At 38.3% G+C, this 17130-nt stretch overlaps 1 pseudogene; it reads left to right on the forward strand.

Annotated features, from left to right (window-relative positions):
• Positions 1 to 3813: 3813 nt before the first annotated feature.
• On the forward strand, positions 3814 to 4430 carry LOC137760610 (NEDD8-conjugating enzyme UBE2F pseudogene; annotated as a pseudogene).
• The last annotated feature ends 12700 nt before the right edge of the window (positions 4431 to 17130 follow it).

The following is a 17130-nucleotide window of genomic DNA, read 5'->3' on the forward strand; positions in this document are numbered from 1 at the left end:
GAATGAATAATTTCTGAAATTTCTAGGTGAAGCTTATTTTAAATTGAAGTATTTTTTTGAGATGGCCATCCTTACTCAGAAATAAATAAATAAATAAATAAAATTTTCAGGAATCAATAAAAATATAAAACAAAAGGACAACCTATTGAATGGGAGAAAATATTTGCAAATGATATGACGTGTAAGGGGTGAATATCCAACATACATAAACAGCTCATACAACTCAACATCAAAAAGACAAACAACCTGATTTAAAAAATGGGTAGAGACCTGAATAGACATTTTTCCGAAAAGGACATGCAGATGGCCAACAGGCACATGAAAAGATGTTCAACATTAGCTAATCATCAGGTAACTACAAATCAAAACCACAATGAGATATCACCTCACAACATCAAAAAAAACACAAATAACAAATGTTGGCAAGGATGTGGAGAAATGGGACCCCTTGTACACTGTTGGCCAGAATGTAAATTGGTGCAGCCACTGTGGAAAACAGCATGGAGGTTTCTCAGAAAACTAAAAACAGAACTAACATATATGACCCAGCAATTCCACTCCTGGGTATATATCTGAAAAAAAGGAAAAACACTAATTTGAAAAGATACATGCACCCCAATGTTCACAGCAGCAACTATTTACAATTGCCAATATATGGAAGCAACCTAAGTGTCTATCAACACATTATATGAATGGATGAAGAAGATGTGGTGTATATATATACAATGGAATACTACTGAGCCATAAAAGAGAATGAAATTTTGCCATTTGCAGCAACATGAATGGATTTGGAGGGTATTAAGCTAAGTGAAATAAGTCATGTATCAATGTCTTTTGGAATTAGAGTTTTCTCTGGATATATGGCCAGGAATGGGATTGCAGGATCATGTGGTAACTCTATTTTTAGTTTTTTAAGGAACCTCCATACTGTTCTCCACTGTGGCTGCACTAAATTACATTCTCACCAAGAGAGTAGGAGGGTTCCTTTTTCTCCACACCCTCTCCAGCATTTATTATTTGTAGACTTTTTAATGATGGCCATTCTGACTGGTGTGAGGTGATACCTTATTGCAGTTTTGATCTGCATTTCTCTAATAATTAGCAAACTTGAGCATCTTTTCATGTGCTTATTTGCCATCTACATGTCTTCTTTGGTGAAATGTCTTTTCAGAACTTTTGACCAGTTCTCAATTGGGTTGTTTTCTAATTCTTGAGTTTTAAGAGATCTTTATATATTTTGGAAACCAGTACTTTATCAGCTATGTGTTTGCAAATATTTTCTCCCACTCTGTGTCTTGTCTTTTTGTTCTCCTAAAAATAATTTATTTTTCAAGAAAATAAATTTGAAGAACAATAATATAACAATTTTAAGCTGTAGTCATAATTTGTAGAGATTCTCCACAGCAATAAAACATTATGTAACTATAAGTATTTACATGACTAAGGAAATATAATAAATAATATAATATTAAATAATCCTCAACTATTTCTGGGCAAATTACCTCCCATTATTTGAAATAATTTCTGAAAAAATGTGTGCTTATGGTAGTGTTGGGTATTGGTATTGTTGATTAATGGAGGTAAAAGAAATAAGATGCTTCCAGGATTTTTTAGAATATAATGTTGCCGTAACTGACAAATGGTTTATAGCTATGAGCTCTTCCTTGTTTCTAAGTATATACACCACAAGCAGAGGCTTGGAACTTTTTTAGTGTTACAGATGAGAGTGGGTTTCATGAACTATTTATTGATAAACAGCCTATTTATTATTGAAAAATGAGGACTTCAATAATGCAAAAAGAGTTAATTCAATGTAATTTATGCCCACTGGCCCAATTATAGGTTGATTTTGATCAAGTAACTGAGAATACAGCTGTATTAGGCAGGATTCCCAGTTTCAAGCAAGCTACCTCTGGCACATTTAAGCAAAACAAACAAACTTTTTAACATATTCATAGCACAATGTGACAAAGATGGATAGCTATGGAACAGATTTGTACTTTCTATTCTGTCGGATAGAGTTGTTGCTGAGGAACTGCTGCAAATTATGGACTATAGCTCCCTTCACCTGTGAATCCATGTGGGTCTGGTGGCTGGATCTCATCTAGGATTGTGAGGATAAGTGCTTTGTGTCACTTCATAGAATGGCTTTAAAATGGAGTAACGTCTTCATTCCCACTTGTTCTTACTTTAACTGCAGATGCTGACAAAGCCTTAGGGGGAGATAGAACATAAAGATGAAAACAGCCCAAGCCATCCACTAACTAAAATACCGTCGAAGTTCAGTGAGTTGATGAGAAATAAACTTCTATATTGTAAACCACTGAAGTTTTGAGTAGTTTATTCAAGCAGCTACAGTTACCTTAACTGATGTATGCATAGATTTGCTGGAATTCTAGATGATCAGGCTTGGAAAACTGGCAATGATAATGGAAAAGTAAAAGTGAAAACCACAGCCAAATCTCACTACTGAATCAGTTGGGTGAAGACACTTCTGTTTCCAAAGCTGAACACTAGAAATTGTAACTTTGCCACTGGCACTGGACACTGGGTTCAGCTGCTGGCTCTGTGGCCCCTGGCACATCAGAATACTTGAAGTTGCTGCAGTCTCTGCGGCTACTATTAGAATTTGTTTTCTATCACATTTAATTTATTGTATAAATAACTTCTGACTCAAAGTCCCAGGTGAAATTGGATGAGCTTATGCCATATACAGGTGTCTAGTGTGAAATGTTAGGTGTTGGAAAAATGAGTATCTGCCCTTTTGGGCCTTTATAGTGGGAGGTGATCACCTAAATTCCTATGCTGAAGAGTCATCTGATTATTAGGTTATTCAGATATACACTGAACTAGCAATTAAGACATTAATTCTGAGAAGTGTACTAGTTACCCATTACTGCACAACAGATTAATCCCAAATATGAAGGACTAAAACAATAAAATTTAGTATCTCACAGTTTCTATGAGTTAGGAATTCATGAACAACTTAGTTGAGCAGTTGTGTCTCACAGCCTCTTATGAGAGACCCGATAGGGGCTGCAGGAATCTGCTGGCTTGACAGGAGCTAGAGGATCTGTTCATAAGATGGCTCCCTCACAGGGTTGTTGGTAGGGAGCATAGGTGGACCTCTTCATAAGATCACCAGGTGACCTCATGACATAGCAGCTGGCTTCCCCTGAACTACATTATCCAAGACAGAGCAAGAGAGGCAAATGTCACAATTTCTATTATGACTTAGCCTTGTGTATGTCATACACCATCACTTTTGTCATATTTTATAGGTCACACAGACAAACCATGAAACAGTATCAGAGAGGACTACACAATGATGTGAATATTGGGAGATAAGGATCATGGGGAGTTATTTTTTGGACAGTGGCCACCACAGGAAGAGTGGAATTTTGTCACTATATACTTCAGCTTTCACTACCGAATTTTAATTGTGGAATCAGTAAGGTACAAATAAGAAGAGGGTATTTTATTGATCTGGGTACTACCAACTATTTCTCTGAGTTTAACTCTTTAATTGCTATATCTACCGATTTCTGGGGTTCCAGTCAATTTGCCGGGGAGAGGAAGAGCTCCTATCAGCTCTTAAAAATGACTGCCAAGGCGGAAGACAGAAGCCAAGGCGGAAGAGAGAGGCCGAGTCCGGCCTCATTTCCGGTCCCGCCGCCTGCCAAACCACTTCCGGTCCAGCGGCCAGAGCTGGGTGTGCCTCTGAGCGTCGCGTGTCTCCGCCGCTGGCCGGGTGTGGTGTTGGGTGCCGCCCCGACTCTCCCGTCTTGCGGTGCCCAGGGCAAGGTGGCAGTAATGCTGACGCTGGCAAGCCAGCTGAAGCGGGATGATGGTCGGTCTCAAAGGGTCCCTCCCGGGAGTCAGCCACAGCCTCGGACTCCACTCAGCGGGTTTCGGCGAGAGACAGTCTACTTGTTAAAGAGATTGCAGAACTTGAAGCCAATTTACCTTGTACATGTAAAGTGCATTTTCCTCAACCAAACAAGCTTCATTGCTTTCAGCGGACTGTAACTCCAGGATTTTTTGGGTTTTTTTTTTTTTTTTTGGTTTTGTGTTTTTTGATAGATGAGGGTTACTACGAGGGTGGAAAATTTCAGTTTGATACTGAAGCTCCTGATATGTACAACGTGGTGCCTCCCACAGTGAAATGCTTGACCAGGATCTGGCACCCCAACATCACAGAGACAGGCGAAGTATGTCTGAGTTTACTGAGAGAATGTTCGATTGACAGCACCGGCTGCGCTCCCACGAGGACACTGAAGGATGTTGTTCGGGGATTCAACGCTTTGTTAAGTGATCTTTTGAATTTTGATGATCCACTGCATATTGAAGCTGCAGAACATCATTTGCCAGACAAGGAGGACTTCCAGAATAAAGTTGAAGTGTACATGGAACATTATGCCAGAGGCTAGGACGAGAAGACTGCAGCGCCGTGGACTGTGCGTTATAAGTTTGTCTCCAACTGAAACAAAAAGGGAGCCTCTTCCCCAGTCCTCGTGCTGCCCTCGGTCCCATTGGGTCCTTAAGTCCTGTGACCATATTGTCCTGAGGAAGAACCTCTTCATGACTGCCCATTGTAGATAGAGAGTTCTACATAAATACAGCAAGAGAATTTGTTTGGGGTTCTCAAGAGTTGTCCCCTTACCTTAACATGCTTACTTTTTTGAAACTGTAGTGTATAGGCTGGTGGTGAGATTCTCGAGAAGTTGTAATGAACTCAGAATTGAGGCTAGAGCTTGCTTCTTTCCCTTCTCCCAAAGTCAGTTCCCTGCACAGGTCATGCTAATGATGTGCTCAGTGTAGCTCACAGATTGGCTATCAGAAACCCACTACAAACTGTGATTGGATGCAAATTCTCTTCGTTCCTTCCACAAATGTTAGCCTTGCCTAGATGTCATGAAGCTTCCTAAAATGCATAACCATTCACCGTAGATCACTTACTGAAATGCGTATTTTATTTAATGTAAGTATATTTTGGAACAGATTTGTAATTTGTACAATTTAGTGCTTTATTTTTTTCTATTCTCAATTTAGTTTGTATTTTCATTGTATAGAGCAGACAGAAAGATGTTGAGTCAAGCAACTATTGAAGAGAAATACAAAGAAAATATGAAAGAAAAAAAATGACTGCCAAAAGCATTGCTGATAATTTCTATACCTTCATATTTCCAAGGCAGTATCAAGCAAATGGGCTGGTAAGAACTGGTAAGAATGAAGAGGTAAGATGAGAAGTTCATGCTGTTCGGTTGTCTGGATGACAGTTAAAGCACATCATTTAGATGCCAATGCCTGAGGGAGAAAAAATTACAGATATATGCTGAGTATCCAAAAATAATGATGGACATTCAGGACCAGGATGGAACGCATGTATATTGGGAAAATACCAGCAGAGGAAAGAATGCATGGTTGGAGTAGATAACAAGGAAAAGTGCAGAAGGATATAAGGCATAAAGTGGAATGGGGGAACAGATCATTTAGGGTTTTATAGGCAATTATAAAGACACTGGATTTTACTTTGATATAAGAATATTTTGGAGGGATTTAAGTAAATGAAAACCATTTAAAAATAGCTTAAGGAATAAGTGAATGCAGAGAAATAGAATAAGAAGATAATGCAATGATAGAAGCAAGAAATGATGGTTGGTTGAACTCTAATAATATCTCGGAGTTGGTGAGGCTGGATCAGATACTGGATATATTTTGATGGTGCATATGATGTGAGGTATGAGAGAAACAGATAAGCCACAGATGATATCAGGAGGTTTGCCTTGAGCTCCTAAAATAAGGGAAAGTTTTTTTAAGAAAAACCTTCTTTTATTAATGATGGGGAGGATCAAGAGATTGGTTTTGAACCTGTTACATTTTTTTTAAGGCAAGCTAAACATCCGGGGAAATTTTGATTAGGCAGTTTGATATACCAAACCTGGACATACTGAGGTGTAGAGGAAGAGGATGGAGAATCAGAAAGGAGACTGGGAAAGAGACAGGGTGGTGTCTCAGAAGCCAGTTGTAGAAAGTGAGTCAAGAGAATGGAACCATTAAATTGTACTAAAGGGTTGAATATGGTGAAAACTGAGTTTAGTCATTGTGACCACTAACGACCTTGACAAGCTTTGTTTTAGATGAATAGAGACTACAATCCTACTGGAGTGAGATCAAAGAGAATGGGAAGAAATGAATAAAAAGTAGCAAGGAGATATACTGCAAAGGAGAGTAAACAAAGGAATGATGTCTGTAGAGGGATGGGTGGGGATGGGGGGAAAGAGAGGGACAGGGAGAGAGAGAGAGAGATTTTTTTTTCCCAAGAGGGAGAACCCAAAGCCAAGTAGAAGTGACTGGTACCTAATTAGTTTGTGGAATTCAGACGCTTTATTTATACTTATTTAATCCTTCCTTGGTTTTCTTAGAGGGATAGTTTACATGTGACTGAATTTTCATTCCAAGCAGCTGAGACAAAATAGAAGTAAGAAGATTGATTTTGTTGAAAAATCATAAGAAATCTGCAGCTCTACTCTCTTAGAAAACTCAGAAATGCATGGTATATAGTTAAAATCTTAAATTTAAATACAAGTCTTAAAGGTCTCAAAGTTTTATTCATATATTTGTCCATCAAAAACGTTCTTTTGGGGACAACAGATTTAGTCTCAGGGTGAAACAAATTCCACTGGCTGCTGGCACAGAGTTTCTCAATCTGTGTGCCACTGGACCTGGTGTTTTGGTAAGGAGTTCACAAAATCTAGTATAAGCATTCCATTGTCTGCAGACCAATAAATGAAGGCATTGTACCTTTAATATGTGACATAAATAAAGATATCATCCAAATCGGAAGATTGGAAACCACAATTTAGGGCTATAAAATATGCATATCTATCTCATTCTTGAGTCTATAAATTCATCCAACCATACTCTGAGTTTCTAATTTTGTGCAAAGCAATGTACACAAATAAAAAATGTATTAACCCTAAACAATTGTAATTTGCATGTTGTGCCTTAAAATAGGCTTTCAAAGTTATTTGAATAGTTTTACTGGGATCTGATAGTATCTTATTTCTGCAGGAGACAAATTGGTTAGAGACTGTATCTTGGCTTGTATAGCAATTACTTTTTAATCAGTTAGAAGTTGACAATTTACTACACTTTCTTACTTACATTACCTTGGTTTTGGAGTCAGTAATAGCAACAAGATACCTTGATCAGGAAAATCCTGGTATTTACAGTTGAGGTAATAGCAAAATAAGATAGTACTTCTCTGATAAAAATACATGCAAAGCAGCTTTTTTGTCTTACACAGTAGAAAAATAAGAAACAGGCTAGTTCCCTTCTCTTTGTTCCCACAGCTTTAGAACTGTTTACCCACACACAATATAAACCAGATTAGTTTCTGATTACATAGAAGGTGATTCATGCTATTTGGGGGATTACATTATATTTTTAGGATTATATCATATTACAATATGTTTTTATTGTGAACATTTATACAGGAACATTATGGAATAATGAATGACTATATCGTAAAAAAATACAATACACATTGACTTAATTCCTTGAAAATACTTTATAATAAGCATTTCTTATGATTTATAGGGAAATTTGTAGTTTCTACATTTAATTTATTCTTTAACTCACTATAATTTGGATTCCTTTCTTAGCATCCCACCACCTAAATAGCTTTTAATAAAAGTTGTCATTGAACTACTAACTCTGTCTGTCTTTCTCTCTGCTTTTCAGGTTTTAACGTCCAGGGAATCTGTCTGGCATTTTACACTTTATGCACAATTCTTCCTTCTCTCTGGGCTTCTGTGACAATACAGCTTTTGGATCTCTTACCTTCCTGAGTCATCTTTCTCAGTTTCTTATTTATTTATCTGCTTGTTTGATTTTTTTAATTTTTATGCTCTTTGTTCATTGTTTGTCTGTTTGTTTATACTCTTTCTTATCCTGATCTTTAGATATTTTTTACTCTGAAGGCTTTTGCATTCAGGTGACATCTTTAAAAAAAAATTTTTTTAAACTCTACCAGTACAGTATTTCTTAACTCTGACTTTGCATTACAATCACCTGGGGAGATTTTACAAAACAGGATTGCCTGGCCGCCCCCCACAGAGATGTTGCTTCAGAATTTCTCAGGTAGGTCCTGGGTGTTTTTATTTTTTTCAAAGCTCCGTAGGTAATTTTAAAGTATAGCCAGATTTGAGAACCAGTGCTATTTACATTCTCCCGGAGTGATCTCATCCACTCATAAAACTTCAACTACCTGCTCTACACAGAAGATTTATAAATATGTATCAGCAGCTCTAGCTTCTCTCCTGAGCCACAGGCTTGTTATAGATAATTGCTCAGTTTGCATTCCTTCCTTTCTTCACTTCCTGAATGTTTTTGAGTGCTACCAAGTGCTAGGTGCTCTGCCAGACATAGGGATTCAGAAATGAGCTAGATATTGTTCCTGCCCTCAGGGAATTTAAGTAATATATGAAATAAAGACAAAAATAGACAACTAAGTACTGTGTTGTCATAGCCATGACAGAGGAAAGACGAGAACGTAGGATATACACCTAACCCAGATTAGGCAGACTTGTAGAACTCGGGGGACTTTTGTCTCAGGTATGTACAGAAGATAAAGTATGTCTCGAAATATGGAAATATATTTTCCAGGTGTAAAAGATGGTGATATGGGGAGAGAGAGGATTATTCACAGAAATAGGGACAAAGAAAACTGGGATATATCTGGGGAAGTACACATACAGCTTTCTGTGGCAGAACTGTCTCCTCTTCATGATTTCCCATTAAAATAGTTCTGCTAATTTTATAACTAAACTTCATAGAACAATTATATCTATCAGTTAAAGGGTCTTGGTGAAAACTCATACAAGAAAAAAATGTATATTTATGAACTCAAAAGCAAAATAATATGTGGGAAGTTGCCAGTTATATTCTAAAACATAATTGGTAGAATGTTAGATATCTATTCATGTGTAGATGTTTTAAAAAAACACATTGAATATAAACGGGGGACACACATCTTCACTGCTACTAGACCTGAGAAAGGCAATCACACTCCCATATGCAGTCTGTGATATTCTCTGTCACTGTGTACTGTCATTGTCTTGAATATTTCAACTGTTTCTTTCATATTTAGCTTTTGTTTTTGCCTAGAGTTGTATAATAAGTCACAAAAGTTTTTTAAAAAGTTGAAATAAAATTCATACAGAAGGTGGCAAGGGGCATGACAAAAGGGATTAAAACGGAAACACTACAGCACCATACAAAGAAAATCAGTAACAGGAATATGAACATAACTGCATTTTGCAAATCTCTCATGCGAGAGCATCAACCATGTGCCCTGATGATTTACCAACCTTTTTTGTGATAGAGTTCTTTCAGGAGCACCAAAATGATGGAGACTATCAGATCCTCTGAATCTGATAATTGGTCTAAAATATTCCCTTTATCACTCAACTATTCAGCATCATAAACTTTCTTTTACAAAATTTTGGGGTTATAATTCATGTATCATGCCATAAACCCACTTATGGTGTACAATTCAGTCATTTTTATTATACTCACAAAGTTGTGCAACCATTAATCACCACAATTTTAGAACATTTTCACTACCTCAAAAAGAAAACCTGCACTACTTAACCCCCAACTCCTAAGCCCTCATCTCCCCAACCCTAGGCAATAACAGATTTACTTTTTGTCTCTATAGATTTGCGTGTGTGTGTGTGTGTGTGTGTGTGTGTGTGTGTGTATTTCATATAAATGGAATCATACACTCTGTGGTTCTTCGTGACTGGCTTCTTTCACTTTAGCTTGTTTTTAAGGTTCACCCATGTTGTAGCATACATCTGTATTCATTCCTTTTTTTACATCAAAAATTTGGTTTATTTTTAGTGGTCTCATAACTATTTTAGTAAAGTTGATTTCCATTGGAATCCAATGAATTTAGCTATTTTATTGTGGTAAAATGCATATAAGATATACCATTTAACCCATTTTAAAGTGTACAATTCAGTGGCCCAAGTGTATTCACAATGTTGTGCAACCATCACCACTATCTTGTTCCAGAACTTTATCTCCCCAAATGAAAACCCGTTAAGTAGCCACTCCCATCTCCTTCCCTACAGTCTCTGGCAATCACCGATCTGCTTCTGTCTCTATGTATTTACCTATTCTGGATATTTCATATAAATGGAATCATTATAATATGTGACCTTTTGGCTCTGACGTCTTTCATTAATTTAATTGAATGTTTAATGATGTTATTCTGAGCAGGGACCTGTGGCACCACAGTGAACTGTAACTTGTAAATGGACAAAAGAAGATTTACAGCAAACTTCTCATTGCACAAATTGGCTTTTAGCAAAAGAAAAAAAATGCTTATTGAGTTTGTGTTATGTGCTAGTAGCGAAGTCTAAGTACTTTGCAAGTATTTTTCCATCTTTATTGAGCTATAATTGACAAATAAAAATTGTATATATTTAAGGTGTAAGACGATGTTTTGATATATGTATACCTTGTGAAATAATCCCCACAATCAAGCTAATTAATTACCATGGTAACAATGGTAATTGTCCATTACCTCACATAGTGACCATTCCTTTTTGTGTGTATGTGATCTACACATTTAGCAAATTTCAAATATACAATTACAGTATTGTTAACCATATTCATACTGCTCTACATTAGATCTCCAGAATTTATTCATCTTGCATAATGGAAACTTTGTATCCTTTGATCATCTCTCCCCATTTCCCCTTATCCCCAGGCCCTGGCAACCACCATTCTACTATATGCTTCTATGAATTTGACTATTTTAGATTCCTCTTATAACAGAGATCATACAATATTTGTCTTTCTGTGCCTGGTTTATTTCACTTAGCATAATGTCTTCTAGTTTCATCCACGTTGTCACAAAGTTCAGGATTTCCTTTATTTTTAAAGCTGAATATTGTTCCATGTCTGTATAATATCGCATGTATGGATATACAATGTTTACTTTATTCATTCATCAGTTGATGGACATTGGTGTTGTTTCCACCTTTTGGCTATTAGGAGCAATATTGTTATAAACCCATGTATCTGTGGTCAACTGATTTTCAGTGAGGGTGCCAAGATCATTCAATGGGAAAAGAATACTCTTTCCAACAAATAGTCATGAGGCAACTGGATATCCATATTCAAGACAATGAATTTGGACCCGTACTTCACACAAAATAAAAAAGTTAACTCAAAATGAATCAAAGACCTAAATATAAGAGCTGAAACTAGAAAACTCTTGGGAGGAAAAATAGATGTAAGTCTTATGACTTTGGATTAGACAAGGACTTCTTAATTATGACATCCAAAGCACAAGCAACAAAAGAAACACAGATAAGTTGAACTTCACTGAAATTAAAAACTTTTGGCTCAGAGGGAACCATCAAAAAAGTGAAAAGTTAACCCTCAGAAAGGGAGGCAATATTTACAAATCATATAGTTGATAATGGGATATTACCCATTATAAATAAACAATTCTTATAACTCAAGACAAAGGACAAAAACCCAATTTAAAAATGAGCAAAAGACTTAAATAGACATTTTTTTCCAAGGAAGATACACAAATAATTAACAAGTACTTGAAAAGATACTCAACATCATTAGTCACCAGGGAAGAGTTTTAAAACCACAATGAAATACCACTTTATACCCACTAGGAAGGTGATTTTTTTAAAAAGGAAATTAACAAGTTTTAGCAAAGATGTGGAGAAATTGGAATCCTAAATCCACTGTTGGTAGGAATGTAAAGTGGTACAGCCCCTGTGGAAAACACTTGATATTTCCTCAAAAAGTTGATAAAGTTACCATATAATCCAGCATTTCCACTTGTTGTAATTGCTACCAAGTACACCAAGACAATTGAAGACATATGTCCATACAAAACCCAGCATCATAAACTTTCACAGCCAGTGACAAACTGTGTCTGCTTCAAGTCTCCCTCCTCAACATTTTTCATGCTTCAATTTTCTTTCTCATTTGGGAGTAAAAGTTCTTTTTGTGGAATCACTTAGCTTTTTTATTGAATATATTTAATGTATTTTGGTCTAACCAAAATTCATTTATTTGTGTTTTGGTTTTGCCTTGCTTATTGTAAATGATAACATTTATGGCCTGACATACAAACAATATGTGTTATTGCATAAAAGTCAACAACTTGTTAACAAATATATTGATTTTTAGCAATAAAATGGAGATATTTTAAGCATTGTGCATCCTAACACTATCAACTGTTATATGTTTTATTACACTTTTCAGAAATTGGTTAGGGATTTTAGCTTGATAACCAAATGTTGATTAATTTTTTCATTGGGAAATGGGGCCCTGATTGGCATTTTCATACATTGCCTAATTTTAGGGAAAGGATTACTGATGTTATGTGAAAAAAGCAATGCCTTTATTTCATTGTGCCCAGAAAACAGTGCTTCAAGGTGCTGGCCTGTTGATAAAAGATGTAGACAGGTTTTAGATCATAATGAATTGTATCTACCATGATAAAATATACATATATATATATATATATATATATATATATATATATATATAAAGATGGCTTTCAAAAGTCTTTGAATGATCTTAGTGATATGGATTTGTTTGAACTTGGAAAGTTTGTTCTACTGTCAGTGTTGAGACAGGATGAAAGGGGCAGTACTGGAGGTACTGGGAGTAGCTAAAAGACTATAGTGGTAATCTGTGCAAAAAATTCTGAGAAATTTTACAGAAGCAAAGAAAAGGAGGATAGGAAGTAGGTGACACATTTTAGAAGTGTTAAGGAAGTAGACTCAAATGTACAGGAGGCCAACAAAGGGTGAGCATAAAATATTAGTGTCCAAACTGGGATAATTTTCAAAGTTAAAGTGGCCACTATTGTTAATTGCACTGTGTAAGCATACATAGTCTGTGTGTTCTGAGGAAAACAGAGACCTATAGCTATCCTAATGATGTATCATGGAAAATAATAATAAGAGAAAACATTTCACAAGAACATGTATGTGTCAGGCATCATGGTAAGGATATTCCATAGGTCCTATTACGTAATCCAAATACCTATCCCCTACTTATGCCCACTTTACAGATGATAAACACATCAGATAAGTTAAAAACTTTCCAAAAGTGACATCTGAACATCTGCTTTTCTGATTAGGAAGCATATTCCCTTAATTTTTGCATTATGGCCCTATTATTCTGAATTACTGATAAAGGAGTAACTCTTCCTCAAAATAACATGCCCAGACAAAATGAGTAATAATATCTTGACAGATGTAATTGGTCCTCATCATGAGGAGGAGGTAAGGCTCTTGTTACATTTTGGGGTAAGGGAGAAATTTATTTGGCACCATATGATCCATATGAGCTCTTCTTGGCTTCCACTTGCTCAATTTTGATGGGAAATGGACAAGTGTAGCAACCCCAATCGGAAAAGAGCATGGTGACAATGTGCTCAGATCCCTCATATCAGGCCACCAGGAAAATAACCGGAAGGCCCCTTCCCTAACACAGTCAATAGGAGAGACAAGTGAAGTGGACTTTCTCCGTCTTACTCCAAAAGGAAACCCCTGGAGGAAACTTGGAAAAGTCAGTGGGACAAACAGCAGTGCCCACCACTGTAGCTGGTCTCTATTGAAGCCACAAATAACATTAATCATCTTCCTCCTGTATACCCAGTCCAGACTTCCCTCACCCTCAGCACCTCTTCTGGTCTTGAAACTGAGTGGGACCCTGTGGGGCTCCTGGGTACAAATCCTTTCCGTGTCCCCCATTTTTTGTTTTTGGCTGCACCATGCTGCACGAGGGATCTTAGTTCCCAAATCAGGGATCGAACCCTTGCCCCCTGCAGTGGAAGCGCAGAGTCTTAACCACTGGACCGCCAAGGAAGTCTCTGGTGTCCCCCATTTCTTGTTTGTAGGAAATAGGCTTTATTCACCCTCTTTGACCTTCCCTAAGTTCCAAAGGGCAGATTCAAACAGTAGCTAATCAGGGAAGGGAGGGGATGCAGAAACTAGGGGGGCGCAATCAAGAAACAATAGTGCAGCCTTGGGGCAGTATCCTGGTTCCTCCTCGAGGAATATACATAACAATATCTTTGAGTTCTTCAGCAGGAACTAAGGCCCTCACCCAGGTGGAAGATGGTAACTTCAGACTGAGCACAAGATTCCTGGAACACCACCATGTTATATCACCACCAACCGGTCAGAAGAAAGTCACACACCCTGCAGCCCTCACCCCAGATTTTGTGTTCCTTTTCTGGGCCCGGTGGTGACCATCCTGTTGGACCTCCTCTTTGGCTCTTGTCTGTTTCAACTGCTCACAAAGTTTATCTCGGACAAGCTCCAACATTTTCAGACTAAGTTGTTGTTACTACAAGGGTGGAAGCCGACTTCGGACATGAAATACCTCAGTTTAGATAAGGTAGAGAGAGACTTCTACTCTACTAGCCAGGATGGCACCCACTTCCAGGAGGAAGTAGTTACAGAAGAAAGAGACCTCCGCCCCAATTCCCAAGAAGTATCTTGAGTATGAAGTCTCTCGGTGGGGGGGGGAGTTGTTAGGGAACCATTGACTGAAAACACCTGCCCTGGCCAGCTTGCATGGATTATTTCACAACAGGAAGTCCCGATAAGGAACACGGAACTGACCAGCTGCAGCCAACCAGAAGAATTCGGGAGGGGCCAAAAGCAGGGAGGAGAAGCCAGCCCATATATGTCTGGCCAACCTCCCAGAAACCCTCTCGCTGAAAACCACCTTGACTGAGAGATGCGTGCGCTGCCTGGAAGGGCCTTGAATTGGACCACATATAGGCACAGGCAAGATGATTGTCCTGAGACAACCCAAAAAGACTAACCCCACCTCCATAAAACCCTGAGACTGTGAGGCACTTGGCAGAGCAGTCGTCCTGGGTTCCGTTACCCTGCTACTCTCTGCTCCAGAGTTCTCTGCTTTGTCAGTATGTGTGTCTCCTCGGACAATTCATTTCCTAGTGTTAGATGAGAATCCACTCTCGGCCCTAGAAGTAGTCGCCCTTCCCGTAACAGCTGCAGATATAAAACCTAGACAGAATGCCCAGAGCAACTGTTCGAGGATTTGAAAAGTAAAAAGTAGCAGGGGAAGAAAAACCAGAACTCAGAACCTGAGGTGAGTATACCTTTGTTTTTGTTTTACTTTGGTATGATCTAACCTGAGCTCAATGTAGCCTGAAGCACAGACATGGCCACCGGAGCACAGACAGGAAGAGAGCCAAAAAAAAAGCAAGCTAGTTTTGGCTCGAAGAGCATAGAAAACCCTCATTTTTTCATTCTTCCCTTTTCTCAATTCCCTCTCACCCTAGGCCCACAGCCATCCTGTGGCGGCAGTGGCAGCCCTGTCAGCAGGATTCCCGAGGAACCAAAATTCTTAAAGAGGGAATCTTCCTCTGATCAGTGGAACTGTAGCCCCAAGGGGTGGGGCAGGGGACGTGAAACCGTGTTAGTGTTTTTCTTCTCTGCTCTCCTGCTGCTTGATCCCAAATGCAAATGCAGCAATGGAAAAGCATGTCAGGGGGGTAGTAAGCTGCAGGTTTCTGACTAGAATAATGAAAAAGGGACCACTAGAAAACCAGAAAGTACTGGAGAGACTGTGGAGAGGCGGTTGTTCTGGGCAAGCAGACCCCATGAGCTGTGTATGAAGTCCTGCACTTACTCCTGTGCTGCACAGGCAGAGACCTGATCCTCATTAGAATATCAAAGACTGGAGAACTGGACTAAGAGACCATCTGCTGGCCAGTGGTAGAGCTCATGTGGGAGAGACCTAAATAGTCCATCAAAGCTTTTGAACACTGAGGTGACATCGGAACCACAGTCTACAGAAGGTGGTTGGAATTGTGACCTGAAGAGGCTTTGTATTTTAGAGGAAAGAGAAATTCTAGTTAGAAGATGAAATGGATACTCAAATCCACAAAGCACTAGATTAGACACAAGCCTGCGATAAGTATACAATTTGTTCAAATGGCCAACTGGATTAGGTGCCTGTTGATACCAAGCAGGGCCCTGGGGGGCTCCTGGGCACAAAGCCTTTCTGTGTCTCCCATTTATTTGATTACAGGAAACAGCCTTCATTCAGCCTCCATGACCTTCCCGGAGTTCCAATGGTCAGATTCAAGTGGTTGCTACTTAGGGAAAGGAGGGGATGCAAGACCAGGGAGAAACAGTCAAGAGAAACAACAGTGCAGCCTTGGGGCAAGGTCCTATTTTCCCATACACAAAACAATATCTTTGAGCTGTTTTGCAGATACTGAAACCTCCTCCAAGTGGGAGAAGTTAACAATTAATGATGGTATGCTTCACACAAGCATGTAGACCCCAGACCAGTTGGAACCTGAAGGTTGATGATGCTGACTCCTGCTTATGTCACCACCAACCCATCAGAAGAATATCCATGAGCTGATCACACCCTCTTTGAACCATTATTGTAAAACTTCTCACTATCCTCTGCAAGTGGGGACAAAGTTTTTTGAGACAGAAATCTTCTGTGTCCCCCTTTGCCTGGCAAAGTAATAAAGCTATCCTTTTCTATTTCACCTAAAACTCTGTCTCCAAGATTCGATTCGGCACTGGTGTACAGGGAAGCTGAGCTTTCGGCATCACTGTCTTTAAACAGAAAAAGAGATTTATACTTGCATCCACTGTCAAAAATAAGCCAGCAATTGTAGTGCTGTCAGGAAAGTGTTTAAAGGGAGCTCCCTGGTAGTCTAGTGGTTAGGACTTGGCACTTTTCACTGCTGTGGTCCGGGTTCGATCCCTGGTCGGGAACTAAGATCCTGAAATGAAAGCCTAGTGGCACAGCAAAAAAAAAAAAAAAAAAAAGTGTTTAAGCAGTAACATAAGAAACATAAAAACAAAAAGCCAAACAACACATCTGATCTGTTAATTTTTTCCAGATGTTTATAATACAATTTTATGAAATACATTTAATAATTGAAATCCTAGAACATCAATGCATTTTAAAATTACAGGTCAGATTAACTGTACTAAACTCTTTTTTTTTTTTTTTTTTATAGCTACTTTATTTATTTATTTTTATTTATAGCTGTGTTGGGTCTTCGTT

The sequence above is a fragment of the Eschrichtius robustus genome, chromosome 3 (genome assembly GCF_028021215.1).
Source record: "Eschrichtius robustus isolate mEscRob2 chromosome 3, mEscRob2.pri, whole genome shotgun sequence".
Taxonomy (NCBI): Eukaryota; Metazoa; Chordata; class Mammalia; order Artiodactyla; family Eschrichtiidae; genus Eschrichtius; species Eschrichtius robustus.